The 8,073-nt window shown below is 43.1% G+C and overlaps 1 protein-coding gene across 4 annotated transcripts in view; it reads left to right on the top strand.

Moving 5' to 3' along the window:
- Nucleotides 1–8,073, top strand: part of ERG (ETS transcription factor ERG) — a 284,518-nt gene that overhangs the window by 19,907 nt on the left and 256,538 nt on the right. The gene's annotated exons all lie outside the window — the stretch shown is intronic.

The raw sequence follows: 8,073 nt of genomic DNA, 5'->3' as shown, positions 1-8,073 counted from the left end.
TGGGATTTACATAAACACACAATGTCATGATTCTCTACATTGACCAAAAATGGACCTGAGAAAATTTTCAGATGATCCTGCCAGCACTGAAATGGAACAATCTTGGTTGAGTCGAATCTACCTTTGACCTTTTGAGCGTTGTTCTCGTGGGTTGGGATATTTCAGGAGCGGGCTGATCACATGGGTCTTTTTGTTCCACAGAACACCTGAGTTTCTGTGTGTGGTCTGAAGGCCTGTTCTACCATAAGAAAGCATTTTGCCTCTTAAATAAAGAACCAGGGACTACCGTGCTCTTGGCTCTGGGGTGTGTCAAGCTTAGAAGAAGGAAGAGCTGTGTCCTGGCTCTGTCTCCCTGCAGACTTGCAGGTCCGTGGGCTGTAGGTGAGGTTCATGGAGTGCATGCAGGCTCACTAGGTATGTCCCGAAAGATGTTTTTGTTCCCCCCTTGGGGTTTAGTCCTGAGACTACCAATTAAACCATTCAATAAATCCTCCATTATAGGTAGTAAAACCCAACTTTAGATTTCCTGCTTGCTCCAGTATCCTGCTTGTTTGCTACTAGTTGGCAAAAGTCTGCTCCCCGGGCCTGGGGAGCAGACGCTTCACACTGCACCACATGTTCAAGCCTTTTTCTCACATATTTGGCGTTTGGTCTTCATTCCCTGACTGCTTTTATCTTGAGTTTCAAAAACTTCAGAAGATAGCGTTTTGCAGAACTCTGCAGCTTACTTGGTTCTTTTCAGTAGACAACTTTGATGCAAAGACTGAGGGAAGGGGGCATGGAGAAGGCAGTGGGTGTCAGGGTGGGTAAAGTGAAGGGTGAAGGCCTTTGCAACTTTTGCTCAGAATATGAAGGTCTGTCCCCTGCAGGTGTTTCATGCTCTGTGATCTGTAACTCAGCCCCTTCCGCATGCTCAAAGCTTCTTGGGAAGACACACGCATGTTCTGAATGCCTACTGGGACCAGTTCATCCCTCCTACCTCTCCCAACAGCCTCCACCAATGATCCTGAATGTTACCAAGTCCAAGCTTGTACTGCCTGCTGCACGACAGGGCAGTAAATCGAGAGATGAGTTATTGGGGCAAGGAATAGCGATTTTATTCGAAATACCAGCTGACCGAGAAGATGGCAGACTCGTGTCCCAAAGAACCATCTTACCCGAGTTAGAATTCAGACTGCTTTTATACTAAAAAGGGAGGGGATTACAGTCGTTTGCTGCAACCTTTCTGGTGCCAGATCCTATATTCTTGCAACTGTCCGTGTGGGTCAGGTCATGATGTTCCTGTAAACCTCCAACAAGACAAATGTTATTCTCTGTTCTGCAACTTTTTAATCTCTATATGAATGGAAAAGTGTGACACCTTTAAAGGTCAGAGTCTTGAGAATGAGCTATCCTGTATATTTCAGGCTATAGGCAACATTCTTAACTTGCAGCAAAAGCGATAGAATACAAAGATTAAAGTAAAAGAAACAGATCCAATATGGAGTCAGATTTGTTCTTCCCTATTACACTAATGGTTTAGCAGGGCTAGAATTTGGGGGATTTGGAGGTGGGCTGTGTCTTCCTCATTGTCTGTCTCAGAGTCACAAATCCACTCTCTGGTTTCCTGATATTATTACAGTAAAAACAGCTCCCCTCTCATCCCTTGAATTTAGAAGGTCAGTGGGTGTAAGGAAGTTAACAAGGATATTCTGGGTTTGAGGCAGCCAAACTTTATTACCTCCAAAGGAGAGATGAAACTCATGGAAAGTTGTCCTCTCACCCTGGAGACTTGGCAGGGAGCAAGCAGTGTGCCCCGAAAGATTCGGGTGAGAGTTTGGGTGTGTGTATAGATTTAGTGGTTGACCAGGAGTGGGGCGTGAGGTGAAATCTATGTGAACAGTGTTAAAATGTTTAAAACGTACAAATGACATGTCTAAGCATTTTTGAACTTTGGAAGGCGATGTCTGTAATAGGCAGTCTCTATAATACTTTCTTCATTGTGGAAATATTAGAACATACAGATAGACAAAAATATTTAAATTAAATCTTTCCACACTCAGACCTTACAGCTACTGACAATGTTGCATTTAATTCCAGAATGGTGGCAATTCTTTTGTATACACTTTTTTCCAAAAGTGGATCATATCACATATACTTTTATAACCTGTGTTTTTACTTAACATTGTAACTATCTGTCCATGTCAATAAATATGCTTAATGAAATATCTTTTTTCTGCCACATTATTTTAACACTGTCTGGGATTCCATTGTATGGCCCTATCATGATGGACTTGACCTATCCTCTCTGTTGAGTATTTAGGCTGTTTCCAGTTTTCTTTATTATAAACCAAGAGCTCTCCATCTTGGCTGCTGAATACAGATGCCCTGGCCCCATCACAGTCCAATTAAATCAGGCTGTCTTGGGGGCGAGGCCCAGGAATCAGTATTCTGACATTCTCTCAGGGTCTAAGGTCACTGTTGCAAACCAGTGGTCTAGTTTACCAAAGACTAGGATACATTCTTGGAAGTGGAATTTTGGGGTCAAGGGTGTGTGTCTTTAATCTTTTTTTTCTTTTTTTTTTGCGGTACGCGGGCCTCTCACTGCTGTGGCCTCTCCCGTCGCGGAGCACAGGCTCCAGACGCGCAGGCTCAGAGGCCATGGCTCACGGGCCCAGCCGCTCTGCGGCACGTGGGATCTTCCCGGACCCGGGTGCAAACCTGTGTCCCCTGCATCGGCAGGCGGACTCTCAACCACTGCGCCACCAGGGAAGCCCTGTCTTTAATCTTTTGATGCGTCCTGCCAAGTTACCATTCAGAAGTATTTTTTGTTTTAAACTAATTTTCGCCTTAAGTTTTAAGGCTTTTCAAAGATGAAGGATGAAAGAATGTGTGTGTGGATTTGGGGAAGAGGTTTGTATAACACCAGATAACTACACTGAGCGGTTTGGCTTTTGCTAGTTTTTGGTATAGTGACACGACCTAAATAAACAAACAAGTGTTACTAAAATAATGAAGAGGGGTGTGTTTTGTGCCTCTTTCTCCCCATGGAGCTTTGGTCAGACCACCAGGCAGATGCCACAGCCCTGACGATGGGCATGTGACAGTCCTGCAGGAGGTGCTTTATACCTCTAGGCCCCTGATGAATCCTGAGACATCTGCTCCACAGCTGCCTCTTTAGTTTATTCACTCGGACGGTCCCCTACATATTTTATCACTTTTCTAATGTAGCTGTTATTGTTCTCAAAATAATACATATCTATCTATCATCTATCTAAATTTAAAAGTCCAATAGTATTTCCAAGCTTATAGCAGTTTTCTGCCCAACGCCTCCCAAAGGTAACTCCTGTCTTCTTAGCTGTTCTTCTGTCATTTACCTCCATGTTTGTAAATCATGGGCTTGTGCTGCTCCTTTATGAGTTTTCAGTTTGGACACTATTGATTTTCTATGAAGGAAGAGCAGAATTTGCTCATCCCCCACCCCATCCCCTCCCTGTTCCTCCTACCTTCCAAGTAGTTAAGCAATGATGTCAGTTACATTAATGTTCACTTCTAAGTGATTGTAACTATGTAACTATTATTAAAGGTGAACCATATGCTGTGCTGCGTTTGCCTTTTGTCTTTAATACCTGGGATTTGAGTGTTGCCTTAGTTTTTCTATGTACTTATCAGTAAGAGGCCAGTCAACTCCCCAGCAGAACTGGCATCTCCTGCCAGAGTGGCAGGATACATTCAGTCATCTCTCAGGTTTTTGGAGGGAAGGGAGAGGATGACCTTGGGAGTCCTGTGTTCTTAGGTTCTAGGTGAATTGGCTGCTTCCAAGAACTGGGGGTCTCTTGTGTGGGACTCCCTGTGCCCCCATTATCCCATCCCTCTCATTCTTGGGGTGGCCATCAGCTTGGCCATGTGGTCAGGCATTCAGTTCTCTTTAAAAAACATTTTCCTCACGATTTGGAAAGCAATGCTTCATTGACCCCTGGTTCCTGTTTCTTTTTTTTTTATTGAAGTATAGTTGATGTACAATATATAAGTTACAGGTATAATAGTGATTCACAATTTTTACAGGTTATGTGGTTCCTGTTTCTTCTCTCTGAATGCTTTCAGGCTTTTCTCCTTGTTCCTGGTGTTATGAAATTTCACACTGATGTGCCTCAGCCAGAGTTTGCTTCCTTTTATTGTGTTAGGTGCTCAGGGGGCCCTTTCTGTCTAGAAGTTCATGCCTTTCAGTTATAGGACGTTTTCCTGTATTATTTCTTTGATAATTTTCCTTCCATTTTTTCATGTGCTCTGTTCTTAGAACTCATCAATTAGTTGAATGTCTTCTCTGATTTGTTAATCCAGCATCTTTTTTTAAAAAACTGGAGGCAGCCTCTTTACTTATCTCTAGTATCTAAGTGATAGTTTTTATAAGTTAAAATAGTTTTCTCTGCTTCATGTCATCGTTTTGCTTTATGTTTTTCTTTGTTTCTGTTTGTTGGGTTTTGGTCACTGTCGCTCATGTTGGAGGTTGTCTCCCATCTGGTGGTGCTTGGATGCTTGTTCTGATGAAGAATGAGCCCAGGTGGGGTTGTTGGCTGTCGTGTGTGCCATGGTGGGGGTGGGTCCTGACCATGGCATTGGGGAACACATGGCTGTTTCAGAGCTTTTTCTTTGGAGCTGGTCAGTATCTCCAGCGAAGGGTGCTGCAACCTTCTACCCTGGGAAGGGCAGTGGAGCAAGGCTGGGGGTTGTGAGAGCCTGGCTGCAGTGTGCTGAAGGTCAAGTAGAGGGAAGGTCCTTGGAAGGGGGGGTGTCTCACCATTCACTTAATTCTCCTTCCAGTCCAGTGCCTCATCCCCACACTCTGCAGGGCTTGGAATCCTCACCATCTCTGGAGGGGGACCTCCAATTTCCTGCCAGGGTATGCCCAGGAGAGGAGGGCACTTGAAATGCTCCTTATGCCAGCTTCCTTAAACTCGAGTTTTTGCCCCTCCTCTCCCCCTCCATCATGTGCTGGGCCCTCAGACATCAGGACCTCTCTGGGGTTCTGTGGTGTGAATCGTATTTCCCTTTACTGGCTTCCTTCTTTGCTAGCACAGAGGTCCCCTCCATCAGCTGCCACTTAACCATTTGCTTCTCATCTTGCAAACTGGGTGGGTATCTCCCTTAGGCCGATGTCTCCTCTTTCTTTCCTCTGTCTGCCTGGGTTTCTACTTTTTGTGATATTATTCTGAAGGTAAGCTTATGGGTCCAACATGCCATTTTTATTTTTATTTATTTACTTATTTACATCTTTATTGGAGTATAATTGCTTTACAATGGTGTGTTAGTTTCTGCTTTATAACAAAGTGAATCAGTTATACATATACATATGTTCCCATATCTCTTCCCTCTCCCTCCCTCCCACCCCTCTAGGTGGTCACAAAGCACCGAGCTGATCTCCCTGTGCTATGCAGCTGCTTCCCACGAGCTATCTATTTGACGTTTGGTAGTGTATATATGTCCATGCCACTCTCTCACTTTGTCACAGCTTACCCTTCCCCCTTCCCATATCCTCAAGTCCATTCTCTTGTGGGTCTGTGTCTTTATTCCCGCCTTACCCATAGGTTGTTCATGACATTTTTTTTTCTTAGATTCCATATATATGTGTTAGCATACGGTATTTGTCTTTCTCTTTCTGACTTACTCCACTCTGTATGACAGACTCTAGGTCCATCCACCTCACTACAAATAACTCAATTTCGTTTCTTTTTATGGCTGAGTAATACTCCATTGTATATATGTGCCACATCTTCTTTATCCATTCATCAGATGATGGACACTTAGGTTGCTTCCATGTCCTGGCTATTGTAAATAGAGCTGCAATGAACATTTTGGTACATGACTCTTTTTGAATTATGGGTTTCTCAGGGTATATGTCCAGTAGTGGGATTGCTGGGTCATATGGTAGTTCTATTTGTAGTTTTTTAAGGAACCTCCATACTGTTCTCCATAGTGGCTGTACCAATTCACATTCCCACCAGCAGTGCAAGAGTGTTCCCTTTTCTCCACACGCTCTCCAGCATTTATCAACATGCCATTTTTAAATGGGATGTGCTATGTTTTAGGGATGAAGTAAGTTGCAAACATTCAGATAAGGACTGTGTTTCATCATGGACTGCAACAGCTGTGAGTGGGAAGGGCTAGATCCATGCAGAATGATAACATGATCCTAATAAAGCCAGCATTTATAGAGTGCTGATTGTGACACGTTACCTGTATTAACTCACTTAATCCTCACAACCCAGTGGGGGAAGACCCATTCCCTCCAACTCACAGAAGAGGACCCTGGGACTTGGAATCTCTGAGTAACGTGCCCAGGGTCCCATGGGGAGAAGTGGCTGAGCGGGATATTGGACTCAGGCTGGCTCATCCAGAGGCTGAGACCTGGACCACAACACTGTCCTTAAGCAGGGAAGGGGGATGTTTCCAGCAACCTCTCAAAACTCTCCTCCTGGTATTGAGGAAAACCTCAGATTCCACACTAGTTTTTCTCCTTGAAGAGTCCCATGAGCCACAGTTCCTCCCCTGGATCACACCCCATCCCCAACATTTATTTCCAGAGTCACATGCGCCATGTCCCATCCCTTAGCATTTAGACCTTTGTTTTCTGTGGATATGTCCAGGTAGTATGGGTATGGATATAATGAGAACTCTCCTGGTCTTGAATCCATTCAGTTAACATTTTTGCAGTGCTGAATGTTTTGCTTTTATAATTGTACAGACTCCAGAGGCAAATTCCTAATGGGAAAATGGAAACACCTGTTGGAGCACTTACATGTGTGTGTACACACACGCACACAAAACCTGTGAAAATACACAATGTAAAGCAGACAGATAACACCACTGATTAAAAAAGGACATGCAGAATAAACAACTGAGCACAAAACAAGCCAATAAGTTAATAGAGTGGAATTATGTAAATTTTTAACTATTATTAATAATTTTAATAATTAAAGTCATTAATAATATTAACATAATGGTAGCTGCTGCTTCTTGGGTCCCTGTATATACTAGCTCATTGTCACAACAGCCTTGCAAGATGGACATTTTAATCCTACTTTTGTTTTTTATTTATTTATTTTCTTAACATCTTTATTGGAGTATAATTGCTTTACAATGGTGTGTTAATTTCTGCTGTATAACAAAATGAATCAGATATATGTATACATATATCCCCATATTCCCTCCCTCTTGCGTCTCCCTCCCACCCTCCCTATCCCATCCCTCTAGGTGGTCACAAAGCACCGAGCTGATCTCCCTGTGCTATGCAGCTGCTTCCCACTAGCTATCTACCTTACATTTGGTAGTGTATATATGTCCATGCCACTCTCTCACTTCGTCCCAGCTTACCCTTCCCCCTCCCTGTGTCCTCAAGTCCATTCTCTACATCTGTGTCTTTATTCCTGTCCTGCCCTTAGGTTCTTCAGAACCATTTTTTCTTTTTTTTTTACATTCCACATATATGTGTTAACATACGGTATTTGTTTTTCTCTTTCTGACTTACTTCACTCCGTATGACAGTCTTTAGGTCCATCCACAGCACTGCAAATAACTCAATTTCGTTTCTTTGTATGGCTGAGTAATATTCCAGTGTATATATGTGCCACATCTTCTTTATCCCTTCATCTGTCGATGGACACTTGGATTACTTCCATGTCCTGGCTATTGTAAATAGTGCTGCAATGAACATTGTGGTACATGACTCTTTTTGAATTATGGTTTTCTCGGGCTATATGCCCAGTAGTGGGATTGCTGGGTCATATGGTAGTTCTATTTTCAGTTTTTTTAAGGAACCTCCACATTGTTCTCCATAGTGGCTGTATCAATTTACATTCCCACCAACAGTGCAAGAGGGTTCCCCTTTCTCCACACCCTCTCCAACATTAATTGTTTTTAGATTTTCTGATGATGGCCATTCTGACCACTGTGAGGTGATACCTCATTGTAGTTTTGATTTGCATTTCTCTAATAATTAGTGATGTTGAGCATCCTTTCATGTGTTTGTTGGCCATCTGTATATCTTCTTTGGAGAAATGTCTCTTTAGGTCTTCTGCGCATTTTTGTATTGGGTTG

Source organism: Lagenorhynchus albirostris, chromosome 5, assembly GCF_949774975.1.
Source record: "Lagenorhynchus albirostris chromosome 5, mLagAlb1.1, whole genome shotgun sequence".
In the NCBI taxonomy this organism is placed as follows: Eukaryota; Metazoa; Chordata; class Mammalia; order Artiodactyla; family Delphinidae; genus Lagenorhynchus; species Lagenorhynchus albirostris.
Note: the sequence above shows the minus strand (reverse complement) of the source record. Positions and strands in the feature narration are given on the sequence as shown.